This window comes from Dama dama, chromosome 20 (genome assembly GCF_033118175.1).
Source record: "Dama dama isolate Ldn47 chromosome 20, ASM3311817v1, whole genome shotgun sequence".
Taxonomy (NCBI): domain Eukaryota; kingdom Metazoa; phylum Chordata; class Mammalia; order Artiodactyla; family Cervidae; genus Dama; species Dama dama.
The window spans coordinates 49,365,533-49,392,153 of record NC_083700.1 but is presented as its reverse complement, the minus strand read 5'-3'; the positions used below and the strand labels follow the sequence as shown (position 1 = coordinate 49,392,153).

Genomic DNA, 26,621 nt, shown 5'->3' with positions numbered 1-26,621 from the left:
CCTCTGCTTCCCCTACTGTGGCTCCAGCCCAGTGGAACTGTGTCTGGTTTCTGGCTGGATTCACTTTTCAAAGCCTTCAGAGAGAATGAGAGGAAAATTCTCTCTCCAACTTTTAACACACAGAAGGAGCTTGGTAAATATGAGTCGAAGTTGGTAAAGAATGGAGGGATGGAAGGAAGGGAGGGAGGGATGGAGGGAGGGAAGGAAAGAAGGAGACAGTGGAGAATCCTGCTCACGGGACCACCCTACCTTCTTAAGGACTCCAGATCCAGAGATTCTGAAAGCTCTTAAACAAAGTATCAGGGTGGGCGGAGGGCAGGAGGGGAGAGGCAGAGCGCAAGGGATGCACTGGCCTGTGCTCCTGGGAGAACACAGACCCAGGGCTGGGAGCCCGTAGCTTCCCCATGTCTGCAGCACTGCTCACTGGCCAGTGTCTCCCCAGGCCCAGGGACTGTCAGAGGCCCCGCGCCATGCCTTCGCCCCTGCAGTTTCTTCTACCTGGGCTGCTCTTTGCTTTCCTCTCCACCTCTCTCTTTCCTGTGAGGACTTCCCACCCATCCCTCCCCACTGCCTGCAGCCAGGGACTCTTTCCACTCTGCCAGCCTTCCTGGAGCAGCACTTGATGGAGGGCGTTTGTCTGTATCTCTCTCCCTTTCATGCTTTCATTCATGCGGAATTCATTCACGTGAAATTTATGTTTTAATTTTTAATTTATTTAAAAAATATCTATATTTATTTGGATACGCTGGGTGTTAATTGCGGCACATGGGATCTTTAGTTGTGGCATGCAGGAGCCAGTTCCCCGACCAGGGATCAAACTGCAGTCCCCCTGCATTAGAAGTGTGGTGTCCCAGCCGCTGGACCACAAGGGAAGTCCCCATGTGGAATTTACTGAGGGCCCACTGTCTGCCAGCAGTGATCAAGAGAGACCGGGCTCCTCAGTGCCACCAGCGAAGTGGCAGTGCAGTGAGGGAGAAGAAGACTTCAGGAATACAAGATGGGGAATGTTTCGAAAGGGAAAGTCAGGGTGTTATGGGTGAATGTAAAAGAGGGTGTACTTTAGTCTGGGGTTGGGAGCAGGACAGTCAGGGAAGGTCTCCCAAAAGATGAAACATTTAAACTGAAACCTGAATAATGAGGAAGGCATGGCCAGGGAGAGGTGTGTGTGTGTGTGTGTGTGTGTGTGTGTGTGTGTGTGTGTATGAGTGTATGCATGTGCAAGAATGTGTGTGACTGTATGTATGTGTGAGTGTGTGTGTGTGTGTGTGTGTGTGTGGCAGGGGCAGTATCCCATTTCAGGCTGAGCTTGCGCAAATGCAAAATCTGCACAGGGAAAGAGACAGGGATTCAGGCGAGAGGATCCCAAGCACAGCCTGCAGCTGGTGGAGGGACACAGGCGGCAGGTGGGGTGGGACAAGACGGTGGGACACCAGCAAGGCCAGGGAGAGGGTGTGTGTGTGTGTGTGTGTGTGTGTGTGTGTCTCTGTGTGTGTGTGTGTCTGTGTGTGTGTATGTGTCTGTGTGTGTGTGTGTGTGTCTGTGTGTGTGTGTCTGTGTGTGTGTGTCTGTGTGTGTGTGTGTTGTGTGTGTGTGTGTGTGTGTCTGTGTGTGTGTGTGTCTGTGTCTCTGTGTGTGTGTATGTGTCTGTGTCTGTGTGTGTGTGTGTGTCTGTGTGTGTGTGTGTGTCTCTGTGTGTGTGTGTATTTCTATGTGTGTGTGTGTGTGTCTGTGTGTGTGTGTCTCTGTGTGTCTGTGTCTGTGTGTGTGTCTCTGTGTGTGTGTGTGTGTGTGTGTCTCTGTGTGTGTGTGTGTGTGTGTGTGTGTGTGTGTGTGTGGCACAGTGAGGTGGGACAAGACGGTGGACACCAGCAAGGCCAGGTTCAGTGCCATTCCAGAAAGGGAGGGCCTGTGACTTATTTGTTTTTGTATTCCTGGGGCCCCTGGGAATCACAGGTGCTCAAGAAGTGTTTATTGGACGAATAAAGACTGAAAACACTTTAACTAGAGAAACAGAATTTAACCGGGCATGGGGACCTGACCAATGAAACAAAACCACCCCAGAGGCCACCACTTGGGCCGTTTCAACCTTCAACTGGCAGCTGGGAAGCGCTGCATCCATCCGACAGGCTTGTAGTGAGCACATAAGGTCTGATTTGAGCTGGTGAAACTTAGCAAAACCAGAGTGTCATTCATCCAAAGCAGGTCTATCTGGAGCCCATGGGAGGGATTGGTGACATCTTCCAGGCTGGGACTTCACACAGTGGGGGAGCCTGGCAGACACAGACCCTGCCAGGGGCTGAGTTTATACCATTCGGGAAAAGGCACTCTCTGCTTCTCCCCACAGTCTGCGGACTCTGGAGAGCCTGCACTTTCAGGGGGACTTTGAGAGCCTGCACTTTCTTGTGGACTCTGGAGAGCCTGCACGTTCAGAGTGAGGGGGGATTCCAGTGATCATCTGGTCAGCTCCTAGTTTTACAGATACTGACACCAGACAAACTGAGTGACTCACCCTAAGTCAGTGACAGGAGGAAGCTAGATCTCAGGGCTGCTAATTCTACATCCAGTCCTCTTGTAAGAACACCTAAGGGAAGAAAGGAGGAAGGAAGAGAAGGAAAGTAGAAGGGGGTGGGGAGGAAACTAGATGAGAGCTGTCTCATGGGAACTGAAACAAAACACAGGTCTCACAGTGAAGGGCAACTCAAAGTTCTATGCCTTGTAACATACTCATAAACCTGAGTTCAGGTGCCACATTGAAAGGCAATGAGTGAGAACCCAGTGTTTGCCTTTCTCAGCTGAAGGCTCAGACTTTGAGGGGAAAGTTCCTACCCTAGCGATCTAAGATGCCACTGGGACCACAAATCCTTCTACTTTCAGCTAACCAGTAGCTAGGAGCTGGGATCTGGAATGAAGCAGCCCAAAGTTTGGCTGAGCCCTTGCATTTGCGTAATCTCCCTATACCTTTCCTCATTTTCTTTCTAGCAATAAAACTCCTGGGTTTTAGCTGGCACATGGCTGGCTGGAATAAAGATTACATTTCCTAGCTCCTGGTGGCTAACAGTTGCCTCTGTGACTAAGTTCTGATCAGTGGCAGAGGGATCAGGTGCAGCCTCTAGAAGTCAATTACAAGCAGTGGTTCTTTAGCTGAATAGATTTTGCTTCCCCGGGGACACTGGGCAATGTCAGGGGACGTTTTTTCTGTCACACTTAGGAAGAAGGAAGTTACACTGGCATCTGGTGGTAGATGCCAGGGATGCTGCTAAACAGGACAGGTCCTATGACAATCTGACCCCAAATGCCAATAATACCAAGACTGAGAAACCCTGCCTTAAGGGAGACGGTGTGCTCATTTTGCTTCTCTCTCCAAATGACTGACTGGAGCATGGATGTAAAGGCTGGAATCTAAGCTGCCATCTTTGTCCATGAGGTGGAAGCTACAGGTGTAGGATGATGAAGTAACAAGATGGAAGAAATCTGGATCCTTGATCATCCTGAAATTGCTAGGTATCAGCTAATGATGCCTCAATTCCACACTTTGTTACTTAATACAGAATGACGTTTAACTCTTGTTTTGGGCTTTCCATCACTTCCAGCTGAACTTCACTGATAAACATTCCTTCCTCCTGCTTCTTTTCCACTCCCCTCAACTTCAGTGAGCCTCTGTACACTCAACCCTCGCTCCTGGTCTCCCCCTACCTTGCACTCCTTTGTTGCTCCCAGCTTTCACCTCCAGATTGACTCCAGAGCTATATTCACCCATCCTCTACCTCACTCTACTCTGACTTTGGATACTGGCTCTAAGATCCATCTTGTTGTAGCTCGAAGTCTATCAAGTCCTGCTCCTTCCAGATTCCCAGTCAATCCAGCCAGTCCTATGAGCAAGTGCATATCATTTGGGTTCTAAACATTCCTCTATAACCTAGTTTGCAACATGGTACCATGTTCTCCCAGACTGGGTGCTATCTCTAGTGACCAGTACAGGGTGGGTGCCACCAGCAGAGTGGAGGCCTGACCAATGGGAATGGTCCCCTCACTTGAGGCACTACCCTTATAGTGGTCATATACTCATAGTCATATTATACCTGAAGAATTCATCCGTCTATTCATCTATCCATCCATACATCAGTTCATTCGACACTTGCATGAGTTGTATTTAAGGCTGTAGCACAGACTCTGCTATGATGATACCCTGGAGATCTTTCTATTTATCATTATTGTTTACCACAGGCTGAAAAATGACAAATCATTGGCCACCAAGGAGGATCAGCCGGAGAAGCAGACAGAAAGGACTGGCCCCTCTCTATTTCTTGATGCCTCCCCATTGCTAGTGTTGAAGAACTTGGTATTAACTAGCCCTTTCCTTTCAAATGTGAATTTGTTTGTATAATCATGGGGTCACATTTATACAACCATATTGTCAGGGATCCAAGAGTAAACACTTTGTATTCAAGGGCAGATATTCCAGGACAAGGAGAGAAATTTCAGCCACCATATTTGACAGTGCTTGAGCCTGACATCTTGAAGATATAACAAAATTCATAGAGTGGATTCTTTCAAGGGGAAAGTGGACAAGGACCAGTAAAACAAGGAGCATCCCAGTCAATCTCCATGCTTGTCAGATGAACTGGGATAAATTCTGAGTCCAGTACCAAATTTCTGAGTCATAACTGTCTGGATCCTTGATCAGATGTGAGGCCTGATGTGAGGACAGAAGCTTCCGACTTAGACAAAGTAATTTGGAGTGAGAACAAAACTGAATCACCTCAAGAATCTTCCTTCGCAGAATATTTGGTGATTGGAGTGGAGGAGGGAAATTGGCTGCCATATTAAGAGGAGGAAGAAACTAATATTAAAGATGCGGCGTGGGGCTTCCCTGGTGGTCAGTGGTGAGGGTGGCTCACCCTTCCCCTCCCACACTGTATTGGAGTTGATCCACGTGACCAATAGAATGCAGAAGTGATGGTATGGGGCTTCTGTGGCTAGGTCATAAAGGCATGTGGCTTCCACCTCTCTCTCAGATCATTCAGTCTGGGGGAGTCAGCCCTGTTGAGAGGGCTGAGGCAAAGAACTAAGCCCTCCTGCCAACAGGCCTGTGAGTGAGTGGCGTCATCTTGGGAGCAGACCCTCCCGCCCCAGTCAAACCTTGAGGTACTCACGGCCCCAAACAACCTCGAGAGAGACCCTCAGTGTAAACCACTCAGCTAAGTGGCTCCCTGACCCATAGAAACTGAGATATTTTATTGTTTTGAGCTGCTAAGGTCTGAGATAACTGGTTAACACAGCCCTAGATAATTACTGGGCTTCCCTGGTGGCTCAGGGGTAAAGAATTCGCCTGCCAATGCAGGAGACTCGGGTTCAATCCCTGAGTCCGAAAGATGCCCCTAGAGGAGCAAATGGCAGCCCACTTCATTATTCTTGCCTGGGGAATCCCATGAGGGTTGAGGATCCTGGAGGGCTACAGTCCATGGGGTTGCAACACAACTTAGTGACTAAAGGCAATAAAGATAGCTATTACTCCCCTTACTGTTACCACAATCCTGTGAAATAGAAATAACTTTCTAAAAAAAAAAAAACAAACAAAAGAGGAAATAACTTTCTCCACTTCAGAGGTGTGAAAATGGGTTCAGAGAGTCTAAGTAATTTCCCAGGTCATACACCTGCCCGCAAATCCTTCTAAACCATGCTGCCCTACACAGTCATGCCTCTCTGAGACTTTCTCCTCCTCCTCTGACTGACTTACAAAGATAAGCCTGGTTGCTCTGACAGTGGTCTCAGGTTTAAGGCTGAAATTATATGACTCATATATGATTGTTTTCAAACTACCACTGCCTGCAAAAATTGTTTTCTTACAGACCTTGTGAAGCAGCTTCAAGGACTTGGCAGAGATGAGGTGAAGCAAACAGCATTCTAAAGTAATGGCAAAGAAACAACTAAAAAAATGGACAGTGTTTCTAGTTGAAATCAGAAAGCTGATGACAAATAACAAGACCTCGCTGGGACAAAGGATGGTTGGTATCATTTGTGGAGCTATGACACATATACACCATGGGGAAATAGCTGAAGCCATCAAAGTGTGGACACCGCTGGCTGGAGGATTTTACCTGGCGGCCCAGGTGTGCTCATCACCTACCCGTGTCCTTGAGTCTATCTCAGAAGGAGAAAGACAGCCAGGAGTGATTCTTCTGCCAGTTCTGGAATGGACTCGACCTAGGTTCTGTTGGGCATAACTAGCAATTGAACTTTTCTTCCCCAGTTCCCCACACAGTGGGAAGTAAAACGGCATAGTTTTCTCTGAGGTCACTTTTTGAATTAATAAATCAGATTGATTCAGAGCTTTTCAATGGAATTTTGAGGTCTGCTTATTGAGGACTTAATGCTGATAACAGAAGCCAAGTGGATTAATAAGAGTTTGCTACCTAAGCCCTAAACCAGTGCTTCTCAAACTTTAATGCAAATGAATCACCTGGGACATCTATTGAAATACAGAGATTTGGCTTCAGCAGGGCTGGGATAGGGCTCCCAGGTGAAGCTGATACTCCTAGCCCATGTTCAGCATTTTAACAGGAAGAGCAGAAAGCAATCATTCTCAAACTTGGGTGCTTATGAGAATCACCTGGGAAGTTTAAAAAGCTATAGATGCCAGTGTCCTACCCGCAGAAAGTCTGCTTTAATTGGTCTCACGTGCATTCTGGGCATTAGGGTTCTAGTGTGTGGCAGAATCTGCGGACACTGGTCTAACAAGGCCATTTCCAGTGGTTTGCTGGTTCCCTCCTGATCCTTTTCCTGGGAGAAGCAGCTACAGTTCAAGGTAACTGGCAGCTGGGGGCAGGTGCCTGATCCATCCTGCTGCTCTCTCCATGGCTCCCCTTCTCATCCGGGGATGGGGGCAATGACTGAGTCAAAAAAAGGATGGAGCACATTCACGTATTCACAGAGAACTTAGTGTAATGCCTGGCACAATGCATTATGACTTCATGATTACTCTCAATTGCTAAAGACTTAAGATTAGTTAAGTTTTAATAGATGGTTATCCTTTGTGGGCCAGGAGTGGAGAGTGCCTTTGTTTCCTAATATGGAAGAAAGAGAAGTGGATCTGAAGGGATGGGATTCAAGACCCACTCCCACAAACTTCGAGACTGAAGGCAGAATTAGGACACTGAAGATCAGGTTCTACTCCCAAGATCATTCACGCAACATCTCTGGAGTGACAGGGCCTGGTGCTAAGTAAGCCTTGGGGAGAACTGCCTAAATTAGAAAGCAAGGATGTTTAACTTTCTAGAGCTTCTGGTTTAAAAAGAAGACAAGCTAAGGAATTCCGTGGTGGTCCACTGGTTAGGGCTTCAAGCTTTCACTGCTGTGGGCCCAGGTTTGATCTCTGGCTGGGCAACTAAGATCCCACAAGCTGTGTGACATGGGTGATCTAGCGACAAGAAAGTGTGGTTCCTTCCCCTCAAGATGCTGATAGTCTCAGAGAGGATACAGAAATAAGATAGAAAACTATACGACTCCCACCTCCAACCTAGAAGAGGAGCTCATCCCCACCAGCAGACTTGGTTGAAGAAGAAGGTCTGGGACAGTTTGTGGAGGAGGTGACACGGGCTCATCAATTTCAGGCCCTGTAGCCTTGCCTTCAAAGGGCTTCAGGATCTTTGTCTCCTGACAAGTCAAACTATCTTCCGGTATCCATCCATGCTCTCCTGTCTGACTTTGCTCAAGACTGCAAAGTACATGGGAGCAAGGAAAGCACGTGTGTTCCTCATTACGGTGTCCCCAGAGACCAGCGGAGCGCCCTGGCATTTAGCTGTGCTCAGTGCTTAAGTGAATAAGTGTGGTTTTTGCCGGCTCAAAGCCGGAGCAGGTTTGAAGACCCAGGTCAGGCTTGGCCTTTGTCTAGCTATCCTGACAGCAGGGAGTGACTACCACCTACAGGAAGGTTCTACATTCTTCCTGAGCTCTTCCAGGCTTGGAAGCCTGGTTGGCAGCCTCGAGGTCTGGAATCCCACACATGGTGCTGCCTGCCTCAGACACAGTATACCTGCTTCTGCCTTAGTGTCCCTTTGAGACTAGACTCCTTCTCTGAACACCAGCCTACTGGTCCGAGATGATCAACCAGTTCTTTCCAAAACCTTCCCTTTGGGGGCTGGATCATGTTCCTTTTATCCTCAGCTGTGATTCTTGTCCTCCTGTGAATCCGCTGATGGCACAGAACCATGGAACTGGCCCGAATCTGACTTGGTCACCAGTGCCTTGAACCTCGGTGACCTTCTCCACCAGCACCTGCTGCAGCCAAGGCCAAGTTAGCTGAACCCGTTCAGACACTGGACTGCTCAGCCGCTGCCATTTCCCCAGCCCTGACCTATCTTTTTCCTCCATCCTCCGCAGTCTGTTTGCTAACCCTGCCTTCCTTGCAGGCAAGTCGGCCCTAGGTTAGGTAGCCCTTTCCAAATACAGCTTCCTGCCTGCTTTGCCCTTTCAGGATGTAATCTCACTCTCCCCCCTTGAAGCCCCAGACCACTGCATCTGACTCACTTGGACACTGTTTTACCTTGCATCACAGCTGTGTACCTTTCATCACATCTTCTAGGCAGTAAGCCAGGCACACGTCTTTTTCCTTTGTATGTCAATGAGACACTCAACTACTGCTTGTTGAAGAGATGGAAGTTATAAGACAACACTAAGCACAAATCAAATGGGATCCAATTTTCCTTGACCCTTGCACCCCATTCCATTCAGCCTGTGTCACTTCAGTTCAGTCGCTCAGTCGTGTCCGACTCTTTGCGACCCCATGAATCGCAGCACACCCGGCCTCCCTGTCCATCACCAACTCCCGGAGCTTACTCAAACTCATGTCCCTTGAGTCAGTGATGCCATCTAGCCATCTCATCCTCTGTTGTCCCCTTCTCCTCCTGCCCCCAATCCCTCCCAGCATCAGGGTCTTTTCCAATGAGTCAACTCTTCGCATGAGGTGGCCAAAGTATTGGAGTTTCAGCTTCAACATCAGTCCTTCCAATGAACACCCAGGACTGATCTCCTTTAGGATGGACTGGTTGGATCTCCTTGCAGACCAAAGGACTCTCAAGTCTTCTCCAACAACACAGTTCAGAAGCATCAATTTTTCGGCGCTCAGCTTTCTTCACAGTCCAATTCTCACATCCATACACGATCACTGGAAAAAACATAGCCTTGACCAGACAGACCTTTGTTGGCCAAGTAATGTCTCTGCTTTTTAATATGCTATCTAGGTTGGTTATAACGTTCCTTCCAAGGAGTAAGCGTCTTTTAATTTCATGGCTGCAATCACAATCTACAGTGATTATGGAGCCCCCAAAAATAAAGTCAGCCACTGTTTCCACTGTTTCCCCATCTATTTCCCATGAAGTGATGGGACCAGATGCCATGATCTTAGTTGTCTGAATGTTGAGCTTTAAGCCAACTGTTTCACACTCCTCCTTCAGTTTCATCAATAGGTTTTTTATTTCCTCTTCACTTTCTGCCATAAGGGTGCTGTCATCTGCATATCTGAGGTTATTGATGTTTCTCCCAGCAATCTTGATTCCAGCTTGTGCTTCTTCCAGCCCAGCGATTCTCATGATGTACTCTGCATAGAAGTTAAATAAGCAGGGTGACAATATACAGCCTTGACATACTCCTTTTCCTATTTGGAACCAGTCTGTTGTTCCATGTTCAGTTCTAACTGTTGCTTCCTGACCTGTGTATAGGTTTCTCAAGAGGAAGGTCAGGTGGTCTGGTATTCCCATCTCTTTCAGAATTTTCCACAGTTTATTGTGATCCACACAGTCAAAGGCTTTGGCATAGTCAATAAAGCAGAAATAGATGTTTTTCTGGAACTCTCTTGCTTTTTCGATGATCAGCCGGTGCATTGCCTCCTAAATTAACCACTCTAAAACACTTCCATAGCCATTCTCATGCCAAAAGAAACGGCCTACTGCATGAAATCCATGTTCTTCATCCTGAACCAAGCTTGCCCCCAGCCCCTTTGCCACATCTGGCCTCTATCCTACTTGCCCAGCGTCCTGACGCTGCAAACCCTCACTCTAGCTGTACATTCATAAGGACTCTTGTGTCTCTTTTCTACGTTAATATCTAAATTTCTTCATCCTGGCACTTTTTCTTTTCTTTCTTCTATTCCACCTTGCCACCTAGTGTATTAAATAGCTTGCTTAATGATTATTAGGATGAAAAAAGCAATCACTTAAATGTTGTGAGCAGATTTTGTCTGGCAAGAGAAGAGTCTTCATAAATCCTTCAGGGATGCATTGTTTTTCTCTTGTTTTGGGAAACCATGTGGTTGCACTCAGGAAGATAAGAATCCACACAAGGTTCTTGGGGGAGAACTATAAGGAAACCACGGAGCTGAAGGTAGATGTTCTAGTTGGAGAAGCTGAGTGTTCTGTTTGGTATATCATGTAAATGTGATGTCAACAGCTGAGTAGGAGTCCAGTAGGGAGGTTGAGAATGTTTCTTGAGTTGCAACAAATTTAGCTGACCCTGTATCTGAGGTCGGTTTGTTCCTGCAGAATGTATGAGATTTCTTTATTGAAAGCTGCTTGCTAATAATAACAGCAAACAGTTGCTACACACTTACCATGTGCCAGGACAGAGAGAAACCCTTGCAAGGATTAACTCCCATAATGCTCACAACTTTAGGATTTTTTCAGAGGTGGAGGAGAAGGCTCAGAAAAGTTAAAGCTGATGTCTTACAAATTAGAGGCACAACCAAGACTTGAACACCAGGAGTCTGACTTCACAGCCTATGTTCGTAACTACCACTCTTGGAGTGTTTGATTTTTTAAAAAATCTCTTCCTTTACATTTTTTCTTTTAAAAAAGATAATTAGTATAGAGTATATGCTTTTTATTTGGGAATGCAAACTCAAAAACAGTTTACTGGTAGGGATACCCAATCACATTTTGCCACTTTTTCATATGCCATCTTGCATTAGTTTGCTCCTCGTTTCATAGTCACAGGTATTTCTCCCAAGGAATCTGAAGTGTCCTTAAAGGTAGGGATTGTGTCTTAAACTTCTATTCTAGCTCCCACAGTAGGCCCAACTGTATCCTCCCTAAATACTCCTTGAATTGAATTACACTGGTACTCCAATGACCTCCTTCCTCTGAAGCAAAGCAAAGCTAGTGAAAATAAATAGAAATACAGTCGATTTCTAGAGATTCTGGGGAAGGCTGAAGCTGCTTCTAAGCACTGCAAATAGAACTCAGTAACTTAAAAATAATCCTTCTATACAAGCATGAGAAATGTTACTGCAGACTCCCAGAGGGGTATAATGATCTGAACTTAAAAATAAGACACCAAGATGAAGTAGGGTTTTGCTGCCCAGGGAACTCAAATTGCAGCTGGGTGAAGATCAGTCGGCTCACAGGTGGTTATATAGTCCGTGCTTTGGCTCCCTCTGTCGGCAGAAAGGAAGAGGTTTGTCTGTTTTCACCTGTAGGAATTCTTGGTGCAAGTTGTGTGATGGCTGTTAACTGCATGTACTATTGCCTGAGAAAATTCAGCTCTTAGATTTAGGAAAGGGGATGAGAAAACCTACTGGATCTTTCTCCTTAGATGGAAACTAAATACAGGTTTTCATTCCCTCTACATGCTAACACTGCTGCCTCTAAAACCAGACTCACTACAAACCACTTATTGTCAGAGAACATATACAGCACTTGTTCTGCCATGGCTTTCCCAGGCATCTAATTGTAAGATGTAAAAAAGCACACCTTGATTGCTCACAGAGTTGGTCATACAAGCCCTGGTTTTCCCACACTGTCTGGTAACCTTGTATCTTGGTAATGTTTTCCATGACAAAGACAAGGGGTTTTGATCTCAACTACTGAAAGCAATCAAATATCTAAAAATTATTCGCTTGATTTATTAAAAGGAATTAAGGACAAACACATCTTTCCTTAACATGTGATTTCTTTTTCTATTCCCCGTTCCCAGACCTTTCATGTATGAGTCTGAACTGTTAATCATGTCAATGATTCATCATTTGTAATTTGGCTCCAATGCTCCCAGAATTCCTCTGTATGGTATTCCAAGGAAACATTAAGGCATTGCAATTCCAAGGACTAGTGAAGACTCTAAGATGCCACTAATGCCCGGCACATTTCCAAGTTCAAAAAAGATTAAACAGAAACATTCTGAAGTCATTTGCTATTTTAAGAGTTAATTTTGTATATGTCAGAATTTCTCCTTCCTGCATGTGAGGATATTTATTTCATTAATCTTAAAGGGGGCATAATGATGTTTTACATAAAGTGCTTACTATCAAGAAACTTAATGTATTGTGGTAAAATGAAACATACAGGCCTGGCATCAGTCTGGGCTCTGGCATTGTTTGGAGAGGCAATGCACACAGGCCCTTAGCATCCTTGCACGTTCTTGCTGAATGTGCTATGAATCTAAGACCCTGCTCACTTGGGTCATTCTTACAGGCTGTGTTTGCAGTGAGCAACCTTGAAGGATTAGGGAATGTCTATGAGACAAAGAGCCGGCTTGCTTACTGTGTGCTATGAAATGGTAGGTTCCCCAAGATCAGCATTCCTCTTATGTAATACAACCCATTTTGTGTGCAGTCTTCCATCTGAGCCCACCTGCTTCTTTCCTGTGAGAAGTGGGGTTCAGAGAACTGATACAATCATGTTAACACTCTGGCTACAGTGATAGTCTTTCATCTCTGACCCAGGAGTCCTATGTGTTCTGTCAACATCGATGAAATTGGCAAGAGGTCATAACTGGCAAGTAGGGTAAAATACACGATTCTTCAAAGTTCTTGTCACACTCCAGCGGGGCCTCTCTACACAAGTCATTCAAACTCTTTAGCTGCAGTTTCCCTTCCTTATAAAGAGGATGATAGTATCTGGCTCATAACATTGTAGTGGTTCAGTTCAGTTCAGCTGATCAGTCGTGTCCAACTCTTTGCGACCCCATGGACTGCAGCATGCCAGGCTTGCCTGTCCATCACCAACTCCTGGAGCCTGCTCAAACTCATGTCCATCAAGTCAGTGATGCCATCCAACCATCTCATCTTCTGTCGTCCTCTTCTCCTACTGCCTTTAATCTTTCCCAGCATCAGGGTCTTTTCCAAGGAGTCAGTTCTTTGCATCAAGTGGCCAAAGTATTGGAGCTTTAGCTTCAGCATCAGTCCTTCCAATGAATATTCAGGACTGATTTCCTTTAAGATTGACTGGTTTGATCCTGCAGTCCAAGGGACTCTCAAGAGTCTTCTCCAACACCACAATTCAAGTGCATCAATTTTTCCACACTCAGCTTTCTTTATGGTACAGCTCACAAGATTATTGGAAAAACCATAGCTTTGACTTGATGGACTTTTTTTGGCAAAGTAATGTCCCTGCTTTTTAATATGCTGTCTAGGTTGGTCATAGCTTTTCTTCCAAGGAGCAAGCATCTTCTAATTTCATGGCTGCAGTCACCATCTGCAGTGATTTTGGAGCCTAAGAAAATAAAGTCTGTCATTGTTTCCATTGTTTCCCCATCTATTTGCCATGAAGTGATGGGACTGGATGCCATGATCTTAGTTTTCTGAATGTTGAGTTTTAGGCCAGCTTTTCATTCTCCTCTTTCACTTTCATTAACAGACTCTAGCTTCTCTTCACTTTCTGCCATAAGGGTGGTATCATCTGCGTATCTGAGGTCATTGATATTTCTCCCGGCAATCTTGATCCCAGCTTGTGTTTAATCCAGCCTGAAATTTCCCATGACATACTCCGCATATAAGTTAAATAAGCAGGGTGACAATATACAGCCTTGACTACTTTTCCGATTTGAAACCAGTCTGTTGCTGCATGTCCGGTTCTAACTGTTGCTTCTTGACCTCCATACAGATTTCTCAGGAGGCAGGTAAGGTGGTCTGGTATTCCCATCTCTTAAAGAATTTTCCACAGTTTGTTGTGATCTACACAAAGACTTTGGCGTAATCAAAGCGGAGTGAAGTTAAATAAGAACGCATTGATCCCTACTCTACTCGACCCTTCCTGGGTGCTTCCTCCCTCGCTAGCACTGGGATAGGGTGCGGAAGGCACGATGTAGTTGGGCAGAGTGGAGCGGAGTGGACCACAGGGTAGGCAGCAAACGAGCCTGAAGAGATAGCACAGCAGTAGCCCCGCAATTTCTAAGTAGGCGGGCTCGGAAAACCGCAAGCTGATTGGAGCGGGGATCAAGGGTTTTGTATGCAGAGGCGTTTGCAGGGCAACCACGCGGTTTTTACTTGGCTTGTCTATTTCAAGTGGCTTTCGGGTCGTACTAATAGGAATTACAGGGAGCTCTGAAACCCCAGGTCCCCTCAGACAAACCCTTGGATTCGTGGCGACCGCGCCCATTGGAGCGGCGGGAGCTTACCCAGCCTCTGGCTGCGCCGCCTCCCGGAAACCCCGCGGCTGCTCTCGGGAGCGCGCCCCCCGACCGCTCGCGACCGCTCACGCATGCTCCCCGCGCTCCCACGCGCGCAGGCCCTTCGCCGCCGCCGCCCACGCAGCCGCGTGCTCTGGCCGCGCGGAGTCGGCGGCTACGCTGCGCCCACCGAGCCAGCTGCCGGCGCTGGGACGAGCTCTCGGAGGATGCTGCAGCGCGGGGCGCGTCGTCCCCCTCAGTCCACCAGAGCCCGGATACCTCAGAAATTCGGCTCTGGGTCTGTGGGGAGCGAAATGCAACCTAAACTCCATTTTGCCGAACCCCGCGCAAATAAACACACACAAGCATTCACACAGACGTCGCCGCGACTCGCGCCCGCCGCGGCGGATCCCGGCCGCGTGCGGCCAGGCAAGAGGTCGGGACCCGGGAGGGGTCGCTGCTCGGGACCGGCCGCTAAACGGTGCGACGTAAGTGCCCGGCGTTACCGGCCCGGCTTAAAGGCGCAACTGCCGGCCGGAGGCCTGCAACGCCGGGGCGGGGCCAGGCCGGGCGGAACCGGGCGCGGGAGAGCGGGCAGGCGGGGGAGATCGGAAAGGAAAATAGCGGGGGAGGAAGAGCGCGGGCGTGATTTGTCCTGCTCGGCCAGGTACTGCGGCGCCCAGGGCGGGCGGGAGACCGGCCTGCGGCTGCGCTCAGACTCACCAGCCTTCCTTCTCTTGCAAGGCTAAGCCGACTTTATTAAAAGGCGGTCGCCGAATGAGGACGGGCGCCAGCGGCCGATGTTTGGAAGTGCTCTGGCCTCAGCCATACAGACCAACAGTTATGGTGGCGGTGGGAAGGGCGCGGGGCCGTCGCCTCTGGCTTAACAGAGCAGATGCGCGGAAACTCCAACAGGTGGCTCCGTGGCGCAATGGATAGCGCATTGGACTTCTAGAGGCTGAAGGCATTCAAAGGTTCCGGGTTCGAGTCCCGGCGGAGTCGGAGGTTTTTTCCCACCCCTTGTTTTATTTTCTACACCAGTCATTTCTCTCTTTTTCTTAAAGGGTGTACACTCGCCTCGCATTTTCTGCCCGCTCTCCCCACTGTATTCGGCTTTCTGCAGCTCTTTTTCTTCTAGTCGCTCGCTCCTCTAGTCTATCCCTCCTCCTGCTTCCCTGGCTCGGTGGCTCTGGTCCAGGGCCCTGCCGACTCCGCAGCCTGATCCGGGAACTGGGAAAAGCAGCCCGGGCGGCAGCGAGGCAAGGCCTTCTGGGCGTCACTCCAGTGAGGCCCAGGAAAATGACTTTCGAATAAGAACGCCTGCTCCTCTCCTCCATGATTCCGGTGCAAAGAGACTCTGCCTGTAGCTCCTCTAGCCATGGCTATCTTGTACCTCTTCTGACAGATTCTTGACCGACAGCTACCGGTGAAGCCCTTCTGACAGTTCATATCTTTGCATGAGATTAGGGTTCTACCTCGATGAATGCGAATAAATCAGTGAGTGAGTGAAATTTTAACAATGCTGCAACAAACAATTCATGCAAAAAAATACAAAATCCCAAATTGTCAAAAAAAAGTACAGGGAAAAGTAAACATCTTTGTTTTTCCTATTTCCCAACCCTTCAACTCTATAAGCCATCAGTGAAAATGGTTTCTTGGAAATATTTTCAGATTTGTCTTATGCACATGTCAGCATTTCTGCATCTACCCTCTTTATGTTTGTTGATGTCATTAATGTAGGTGGTTTTGCATGCCATTGGTGGTATACTATGATTGCTAACTCACTTATTAATGCAATAGAACTGCCTTGTTCCATTGTACTTAAGTATCACAATGATTTAATAGTCCCCGATAGTTGGCCATAGCACTGTTCTGTATTTTCCTAGTGTTTCAGTGAACATCCTTATTCTTATATTACTGTACACAAATGCAAATTTATCTGTAGGATAGATTCCTAGGAAATTGAATTGCTGGGTCAAAGGCTTGTTCGTGCATTCTTTGATAGATATTACCAAACTGCTTTCATAGAGATTGTATCCATTTTACTGTCACTAACAGTGATAAAAGTGGCATTTCAAATTTGCTTAGAAGAGGAGGAATGTTCATTGTTAGTGATTCTGAGACAAAATTCCCACTTCAGTCCTTTTACAGAGGTACATTTCAGATGAAGAAAATACAAATAATATGACCATCAAAAGCACTAAAATAAAATGTAATGAAGTTATTTAATAACTTGAAGCAGTATAACTCCAAACCTAGAAGCCACTAAAAAATCAGTAAATCCAAATATATGGATTTCTGTAAAACAAAAAATAAAATACCATAAACAAAATCAAGACAAACTGGAAAATAACAATTATAATACCTATCACAAAAAAGGGCTGGTTTCCTTAGTGTGTAAAGAACTTCAAATCAATAAGAAAATGACCAATGATGGAATAGAAAAATGACCAAACCCACCACACACACAGTAGGTATCTAGAAAATATATTTGGGTTTGTTTTCTTTTAAATAGGCATTATATTTTGGCTTTAACTTCTTTTTTTAAAGTTAAATCTGATAGTTTTATAGACAACCAAGATTCCTGTGCTATTTATTAGTTGCACTAAAGTACTCACCTACCTTTCTTAACATTTTAAAAAAATGTTAATTGAAATAGTTGATTTACAATGTTGTGTACAGTATAGTGATTCAGTTTTATATAAAAATATTCTTTTTTTTACATACTCTTCCAGAGGTTATTATAAGATATTGAGTATAGTTCTATGTCTACTGTTATTTTGTATATAGAGGTCTGTATTGGTTAATCCCAAGTTTCTCATCCCCCCTTACCTTTTTGGTAACCATAAATTTGTTTTCTTTGGCTGTGAGTCTATTTCTGTTTTGTAAATAAGTTCATTTGTATCAGTTTTAAAGATGCATATAAGTGATATCATGTGCTATTTGTCTTTCTCTGATTTAATACGATAATCTCTAGGTCCATCCATGTTGCTGCAAATGGCATAATTTCATTCTTTTTTATGGCTGAGTAATATTCCATTATGCGTGTGTATGTGAATACCACATCTTCTTTATCCATTCATCTGTCAATGGACATTTAGGTTGCTTCCATGTCTTGGCTATTGTAAACAGCACTAGTGAACATTTGGATGCATGTGTGTTAATTCAAGTTAGAGTTTTCTTCAGTTATATGCCCAGCAGTGGGGTTGCTGGATCATATGACAACTCTAATTTTAGTTCTTAAGGAACCTCTTTAGTGGTCTCCACAGTGGCTACACAAATCTACATTCCCCCCATTGTGTAGGAGAATTCATTTTTCTGCACACACTCTCCAACATTTATTATTTGTAGACTTTTTAATGATGGCCATTTTGACTGGTGTGAGGTGATACCTCACTGTAGTTCTGATTTGCTTTTACTAATAGTTAACCATGTTAAGCATCTTTTCATGTGACTGTTGGCCATCTGTATGTCCTCTTTGGAGAAATGTCTGTTTAGGCCTTCTGCCCATATACTGATTGGGTTGTTTTTTTGATCTTCTTAAGCTGTATGAGCTGTTTGTATATTTTGGAAATTAATCTCTTGGTAACATTGCAAATATTTTTTATACTCTGTCGGTTGTCCTTTTATGGTTTCCTTAGCTTTGCAAAAGCTTTTAAGTTCAATTAGGCCCCATTTATTTTTGTTTTTATTTTCATTACTCCAGGAGACAGGTCCAAAAACATACTACTGTAATTTATGTCCAAAAGCCCTATCTTTTCCTCTAGGAGTTTTATGGTATCTGGTCTTACATTTAGGTCTTTAATCCATCTTGAGTTTTTTATATGGTGTTCAAGATGTTCTAATTTCATTCTTTTACAGGTAGCGGCCTTGTTTTCCCAGCACCATGTATTGAAGAGAGACTGTCTTTTCTTCACTGAATATTCTTGCTTCCTTTGTTGTAGATTAATTTTGACCATAAGTGAGTGAATTTACTTCTGGGCTTTCTGTTCTATTTCACTGATCTAGTGTCTGTTCTTGTGCCAGTATCATACTGTTTTGATTACTGTAGCTTTGAAGTATAGTCTCAGGTCAAGGAGCCTGACTCCTCCAGCTATGTTCTTCTTTCTTAAGATTGTTTTGGCTATTAGGGGTCTTTTGTGTTTCCTAGAAATTTAAAAATTTTTTGTTCCAGATCTGTGAAAAATGCCATTGGTAATTTGATAGGGATCACATTGAATCTGTAGGTTGCCTTGGGTTATAGAGCCACTTTAACAGTATTGATTCTTCCAATCCAAGAACATGGTACATCTTTTCATCCATCTACATCTATAGTTTTTGGAGTATTGGTTTTTGCCTCCTTTGGTAAGTTTATTGCCAGGTATTTTATTATTTTTGATGTGATGGTAAATGGGATTGTTTCCTTAATTTCTCTTTCTGCTATTTCATTGTTAAGTGTATAGAAATGGAACAGGTTTCTAGATATTAATTGTGTATCTTGCAACTTTACTGATTCATTGATGAGCTCTGGTAGTTGTCTTGTGGCACCTTTAGGGTTTTCTGTGTATAGTATCATGTCACCTGCAAACAGTGACAGTATTAGTTCTTCCTTTCCAATTTGGATTCCTTTTATTTCCTTTTCTTCTCTGATAGCTGTATCTAGGATGTCCAGAACTATTAGTATGTTGAATAAAAGTGGCAAGAGTGGGCATCCTTGTCTTGTTCTTGGATCTTGGAATGCTTTCAGCTTTTCATCAGTGAGGATATTAGCTGTGGGTTTGGACGTGTGTGCAGATGTGTGAGTTGTGTCAGCCATCTGAATTATGGATCCCAAGCTGGAACAGCACAAGATGGGAGGCTGGATGACCAGTTCAGGGCTGTTGAGGTCATCTAGGTAAGAAAATGATGAGGGCTGGACCTAGAGAGGTGGTTTGGAGAGAGGGATAAGTATCCAAATTGAGAGATATTAAAGGAAGCCAAATTGATGGGACTTGATGAATTAAGTGATATGTAGAGAAGCAGGGGCAGTCAGAAAAAAACTCCCATTTCTAACCAGGGACTATGGGTGGATGCTGAAACAGTCATGAAGGAGATAGACAGAGAAGTGGGTCAAGTTCATACTTGCATGTGTTGAGCCTGAGGTCTCTGTGGAACATCCTGGAGAAGATGTACAGTGGCAGTTGATATGCAATGCCAAGTACATAGCAAGCTCTCAGTAAATACTTACTGAATGAAAGGACTAAAAGGAAAGTAGGTATTTAGGGAAAGAGGGAAGAAAGAGAAGGTCTAGAGCCCAGGAGGCTGATCTAGGCTTGAGATTTAAAATTCGTTCACCTACAGATGACACTTGAAGCTCTGGACCATGTGAGGTCATGCAGGGGGAGTGTAGATGGTGTATGGAGAGATGAGGGTTGAAGACAAAAACCCAGAGCATAGACAGTTGAAGGATAGTCAAAGAATGAGTTCTTTGGAGGGAACAAAAAGAGTAGCCAGGGAGGTATTAATAGCAAGAAATCCAAGAAGAAGCATTATCTCCAAAAACTGACAGAGTAAGTTTCCTCTTGAGGAGGACCAGAGTCAAGAGGCAAAGGAAGATATCTCACATTTTTCTAAATACCCGCTTCATGACAGCAACTTTCTTTAACACTTGCCATTAAAATTATCCCCTCAATCCTAAGAAGTACAAAATCTCATTTTACAGATGAGAAAATCGAGGTGCAAAAATGTTATGGGGGTAAGGTGAAAGGATTAGCCTAAGCATGATGGAAGAGTGTCTGCTCTTCTGAGGCAAGCGGGAAGAGGGCAGAGCTTACAGCATGAAGATGGAGAAGGGAAAATTATAGGTTTCCATGTTTGAGGACCTGTTTCCTCTGTGCCCTCTTTCACTGCTCTGCCTCACACACTCAGAATTCAGGAAGGTATTGACAAAGTGGGAGCTCTGCCCCAAAGGTGGAGACATTCCTATCTTAATGCCACCTATAGCCAGTACAGACCTTAAAAGACCAGGGACTCAGGGAGGTTTCATTCCAGCTTCCTCTTATCTGAGGCTTTCTGTATCAAAAAATTTAAAAAATATTTTACAACTTCATCTACCTTCTATGGCAGCTACTTGATCAGGAGACCCAGGCTCCTCATTCTTCCATCTTCAAAATGCAACTTCCACCTCATGGTCCAAGATGATTGCTGCTGCCCCTGCCATCAGGTCAGCATACTAGTTAGTGGGGAGAAGGTAAAGGGATGGAGCCTCATTTCAAGCTCACCTTTCTTTGAGGACACCTCCCAGAAGTTGCACAAACCACGTTCATTCACATCCCATGGAAAGGTGGGACCATTCCCAGCTAAAAATCATATGTTCTGTAACTGTAAAAGAAAGGGAAAAAAATCCAGCAGTTTCTGCTGTTGATGCAGAAATAGGTATGCACATAGCTATAGTGCCTAGCTAAAATGAAAGTGGAACAGAATTATACATATTAGCTCTGTGACTTTAGGCAGGTTACTTAATTTCTCTGTGCCTCGGTTTCATTAATAAAATGATGAGGATAATAGTAGAACTTATCTCCTAGGTTTACCTAAAGGTTACCTAAATTGTTATATATGTATGTATGTACGTTTCATACATACATACATATGTACATAATGGTTACATAAAATAAGTTGTAAGTTCTTAGAAAGTGCCTGACACTTAGCAAGTGCTATCAGTTCAGTCGCTCAGTCGTGTCTGACTCTTTGTGACCCCATGAATTGCAGCACACCAGGCCTCCCTGTCCATCACCAACTCCCGGAGCTTACTCAAACTCATGTCCATCGAGTCGGTGATGCCATCTAGCCCTCTCATCCTCTGTCGTCCCCTTCTCCTCTTGCCCCCAATCCCTCCCAGCATCAGGGTCTTTTCCAATGAGTCAACTCTTCGCATGAGGTGGCCAAAGTATTGGAGTTTCAGCTTCAGCATCAGTCCTTCCAATGAACACCCAGGACTGATCTCCTTTAGGATGGACTGGCTCAATCTCCTTGCAGTACAAGGGACTCTCAAGTCTTCTCCAACAACACAGTTCAAAAGCATCAATTCTTCTGTACTCAGCTTTCTTCACGGTCCAACTCTCACATCCATACATGACCCCTGGAAAAACCATAGCCTCGACTAGATGGACCTTTGTTGGCAAAGTAAGGTCTCTGCTTTTTAATATGCTATCTAGGTTGGTTATAACTTTCCTTCCAAGGAATAAGTGTCTTTTAATTCCATGGCTGCAATCACCATCTGCAATGATTTTGGAGCCCCCAAAAATAAAGTCTTGACACTGTTTCCCCATCTATTTCCCATGAAGTGATGGGACCAGATGCATTATCTTAGTTTTCTGAATGTTGAGCTTTAAGCCAACCTTTTCACACTCCTCCTTCAGTTTCATCAAGAGGCTTTTTATTTCCTCTTCACTTTCTGCTATAAGGGTGCTGTCATCTGCATATCTGAGGTTATTGATGTTTCTCCCAGCAATCTTGATTCCAGCTTGTGCTTCTTCCAGCCCAGCGATTCTCATGATGTACTCTGCATAGAAGTTAAATAAGCAGGGTGACAATATACAGCCTTGACATACTCCTTTTCCTATTTGGAACCAGTCTGTTGTTCCATGTTCAGTTCTAACTGTTGCTTCCTGACCTGTGTATAGGTTTCTCAAGAGGCAGGTCAGGTGGTCTGGTATTCCCATCTCTTTCAGAATTTTCCACAGTTTATTGTGATCCATACAGTCAAAGGCTTTGGCATAGTCAATAAAGCAGAAATACATGTTTTTCTGGAACTCTCTTGCTTTTTTGATGATCCAGCGGATATTGGCAATTTGATCTCTGGTTCCTCTGCCTTTTCTAAAACCAGCTTGAATATCTGGAAATTTACGGTTCACATATTGCTGAAGCCTGGCTTGGAGAATTTTGAGCATTACTTTACTAGCGTGTGAGATGAGTGCAATTGCGCAGTAGTTTGAGCATTCTTTGGGATTGCCTTTCTTAGGGATTGGAATGAAAACTGACCTTTTGCAGTCCTGTGGCCACTGCTGAGTTTTCCAAATTTGCTGGCATATTGAGTGCAGGATAGTAAGTGCTATAGTGTTTATTAAAAACAAAGTAAAAATAAGAGTCAAATGGGAATTCCAAGGATGCACGTATTGGTGGGGAAAAAACAAAAAATGTTTTATGAAGAAATGTAGAGCATCAGCTCATTGATGCCTGGGATGGTCTTATTCCTTCCCTGGGCACCCCAAGCCCCTGGCCTATTGCCTTGCACAGAGAAGATGCTCCAAGTACTGGTTTCTGAATGGGTTTGAAAGGTTAGTAGTAGTTTGTTAGGTGGGTTGGAGGCAAGGAGAATACTCTAGGGGGGAGTTAACCATATGAACAGAAATAAAAGGTGAAAACTTACTGTATCCAGCACAGTAGCTAGTGTGCATAGAATGTGGTATTATGTTGAGTAACATTCAATATCAGCTAGTTTGGTTTGGCTGAAGTCTGTCAGTTGGGTCCAGGCAGAAAGACACATACATCACTTTAGGGAATGTAATATGGGGAACTGTCACATAGGTGATCAAAGTATAGGTAACCCAGAAATTCCAACAGTAGGAAACCTCTTATCACTCCTAGTGCCAGTGGGACAGGGGAGGAGGTGGTGTTCCCAGAACCCAGAATCCTGAGGTATCCAGTGGTGGGGGATTGCCTGGTGGGAGCTGGGAAATGGCAGAGCTGCAACCCAACCCAAGCCAGACAGGGAGAGAAATACCCTCTTCCCTTTTTCTGTCCTCATCTCAGGTCAGTGACTCACTGGAAAGTCAATTTGGCATCTCGGAAATATCACTTCTTGAAGTCCAGAGCAGAGCAGTGAGAGAAACAGGCAGATGACCAGCAAAAAGGCAGTTTGGAGCATAAGCAGGGGAGTGATGAACATAAGCCTGTGGTGGTGTCCTTTTATGGAGTCTTGAATGTCAGATCTTGAATGTAGGGATTGCCTCATGTTTTGTTAGGCAGAGGTGGGCCATAGAACATAAAAAAGCAGAAAGACACTGTTAAAACCATTTTAGGAAGACTTCCCCAATGGGGAAGATGGAGAACAGAGAAATAGTACCTTCCCTTTGAGTACCTGTCATGTGCCAGGTATGGCGCTAAGCATTTATCTCAGAAAGATGATGTGTCTGGTTCTGGATATGCTGAGTTAGGACTTCACAATAACATGGATGGGCATGTTACAGAGTTAATAGGAAATTTGCATCTGGAGCAGAGGTGTAGAGATGTAAGGGTGGTTGGACCTCCGTGGGGGTGTAATGAGTAAGAATCTGCCTGTTGATGCAGGAGACATGGGTTCGATCCCTGGTCCAGGAAGATTCCACATGTCGTGAGCAACTAAGCCCATACACCACAACTACTGAAGCCTGCATGCTCTAGGGTCCATGAGCCACTACTGAGCTCGAATGCTGCAATTACTGAAGTACACACCTAGAGCCTGTGCTCCACAACAAAAGAAGCCACGCTGACAAGCCTGCTGTCTGCAACTAGAGAAAACCCATATACAGTAACAAAACTAAAAGCAACCAAAAACAAATTATTTTAAAAAAAAAAAGAGATGTAAGGATGGAGACATTGGTGTTTTCTGCAGAGAAGTGAGAGCAAAGCAGGAGAGGGAGAACAAGACATTCAAGTTAGACAGTATAGAGGAAGAAGATAAGAGCGCAGGCATTATGGGAGACTAGCAAGCAGTGGGCAGAGTAAGAAAACCAGCAAAGAGAAAAAGAACAGAGAGATAGAAGCAGAAAGTTTACCTTCCTGCAGTCGCCAAGAGAGGCTGGAGCTTCAAGAGGGAAGGGTCAGTAATGTCAAATAATATTTCCTGGCCAGAAGAGATGATGACAAAGATAAAAGCTATTGAATACAACAGCTGGATGCATGGAGGAATGGTTTCTCTTGATGGATTAGGTCACAGAAGGAACAGTGGGTATTTCCTTGGCTGGAAGTGGCAGGTGCGAGTAACAGAGAAAAAAAAAAGAGATAAAGAAACGTCTCACCAATGGATCCAGATTGACTAGGGAGGAAAATGTATCCTGATGGGGGTGGAGGACTGGGAGGGGCTGAAATACTCGAGATCAGGAGTTTAGAGTCTTTGGAGTCTACAGGACTTTGGGGCCACCTCAGATAATTCCAAAGTGCAGGTCAAGGTTGGGTTAGAGCGAACTGGAGGGAAGGCTAACAGGAGAACAGACTGGGATAGTCAAAGTCCAGAATCTTGACCACTGAACAGTTTTAAGCAGTGAGTCTAAGTCCATGATGGCGACTGACTGAGGTGGAGTGGAAATAGGGTGACTAGAATTGATGAGGCCGAGCCTGAGAAACGGCAGGCTTGTCTTGGTTCAGTTGCCTTTGGACAGATCAGGATAATGATGTTCACTAAAGGAAAAACGAAGAGTCAACCTTAAAGGACTATAGTCAGGTAAAATATGTGAAAGGGTTTAAGTCATGATTCAGCAGTTACCACAGCATGAGGAGAGGCACTGGGCCAGTTGTGTACTATCTTTTCACCTCACTTGGACATCCATCTCCCTCCTGGCAGGTGGGGGCAGGTGACAGCTGAAGCAGGTTAAGTGGGAGACTTGGCTGGAAGGGCAGATGTTACAGCTACATCAGCCAAAGTTTGGATGAGCTTTACGTTACAGAATTAAGCCATGACTTGTTCTCCTAGCTCTGTTTCAGAGCCAGCCATTTTGATTTGTGTACACATAAAAATGTATACACATACATTTAAGGGAAAAAATAGGTCTTCCTGGTAAAACTTTAACATATAGAAAAGTTTTATTAACTACAGTGTGTACGTTGTTTTTGTTCTCTTAGTACATTACTCCTGCGAACTTCCCTGAGTTATGGGGGTGGAGGAGTGCATGTAGGAGGGAGGGACTGAACAAAACTTCATATAAACATTTCTTCATATAGATGACTGCATGCACATCTTTCTTTCCTGCCACTGACAAAGGTTGAGGAACACCCCTCAGTCATTTGTAATAGTCCTCACTGCTTTGGGGAGCTAAAGTTCATATGGTAATTTGGAAATTGAACTAAATCTAATTATAGTTTTCATAATCCATGTTTCACTTTTCTTCCCTTAATGAACAAGACCTCAGAATTTGAGTACATTGCATGGGATCTGAGGTCAAGATTTTGGCACCTGAACCATACCAGCCTCTGCTTTGCAATTCTGCCCAGGAGGTTGTAACCATAAGGAAGATGAATCAATGGAAAACAAAGTATACCACTCATGTAATAGCTTTAGAAGAGCACCATGACTGCAGACTTCTCAGGTAGGCTGCGATTAAATGACTTATGCCCCTGTCATCCCTTACCTTTCATAGAGAAAGCCTGGCTCAGGAAAGCCCAAATTCAGATTTCCCACCTCATTTGGAAGAGAGAATGATAGGCCTGCCCCTAACAGGGCAAGTGACCAATTGCAGATGGTTTCTGACCTGTTAATACATCAGCCCTGTTTATTTGTGAAAGTATAGCCTAATGGGTATCTTGGGCTCACCTATCTGGTTAGCAACTCCTCTTCCCTTAGGAGGGGTAACTAGGAAGAAGGCAGATGGAGAAGAGCAGGACTTCCTAAATACTGTGCAGTGCCACACAAAAGTGTGGGTCATGTTTTGGTTTTCTAGCCGATTTCTATGCTGTTGTTTAGTTGCTAAGTCGTGTTCCACTCTCTTGCGACCCCATGGACTGTAGCCCACCAGGCTCCTCCATTCATGGGATTCTCCAGGCAAGAATATTGGAGTGGGTTGCCATTTCCTACTCCAGTGGATCTCTTGACCCAAGGATCGAACCCATGTGTCTCCTGCAGGGAGGCGGGTTCTTTACTGATGAGCCACTGGGGAAGCCCTTCTATACTGTACTACCATTAAACTGAAGATGAAAAATTTCAAGAATGTGTTAGGCCTTCGAGATCTGCTCAGCAGCCAGCTGAAGGACCTCATTTGATACCATGTGGAGTACAAGCCATCTAGCCCAGCCCTGTCCCACTGAATCATGAGATTGAGTAAACAGTGGCTGTTTTGAATCAGTGAGTCTTGGGGCAGTTTGTTACACAGTGATAAGGAATGAACACCTGTCACCTGAACCTGTAAGCTTCCCCTTTCTCACAGCGGTGTTCAGTGTTTATTGGTAACTTTACATTTCAGAACCACCTCCAGAGTTTAGATGAGTTTAGATAACTCACATTTCATAGTTTGAAACATTCCAACTCTGATAAAACACTG

General features: G+C 44.9%; 1 long non-coding RNA gene and 1 other non-coding gene across 4 annotated transcripts in view; both read left to right on the top strand.

The window, feature by feature from the left end:
• Window positions 1–26,621, top strand: part of LOC133041031 (uncharacterized) — a 60,324-nt gene that overhangs the window by 19,389 nt on the left and 14,314 nt on the right. Inside the window, exon 4 of one of the 3 annotated variants that reach the window (XR_009689103.1) lies at window positions 5,850–6,273. The exons of 1 other annotated variant lie outside the window; for it this stretch is intronic. This is a non-coding gene — a long non-coding RNA (uncharacterized LOC133041031). Of the gene's footprint in view, window positions 1–4,224; window positions 4,555–5,849; window positions 6,274–26,621 lie in introns of those variants that run through there. One more of the 3 variants, XR_009689105.1, reaches the window with a different exon arrangement.
• On the top strand, window positions 15,291–15,375 carry TRNAR-UCU (transfer RNA arginine (anticodon UCU)). The gene is given in 2 exon segments: window positions 15,291–15,327; window positions 15,340–15,375. It is a non-coding gene; the product is annotated as a tRNA-Arg (tRNA).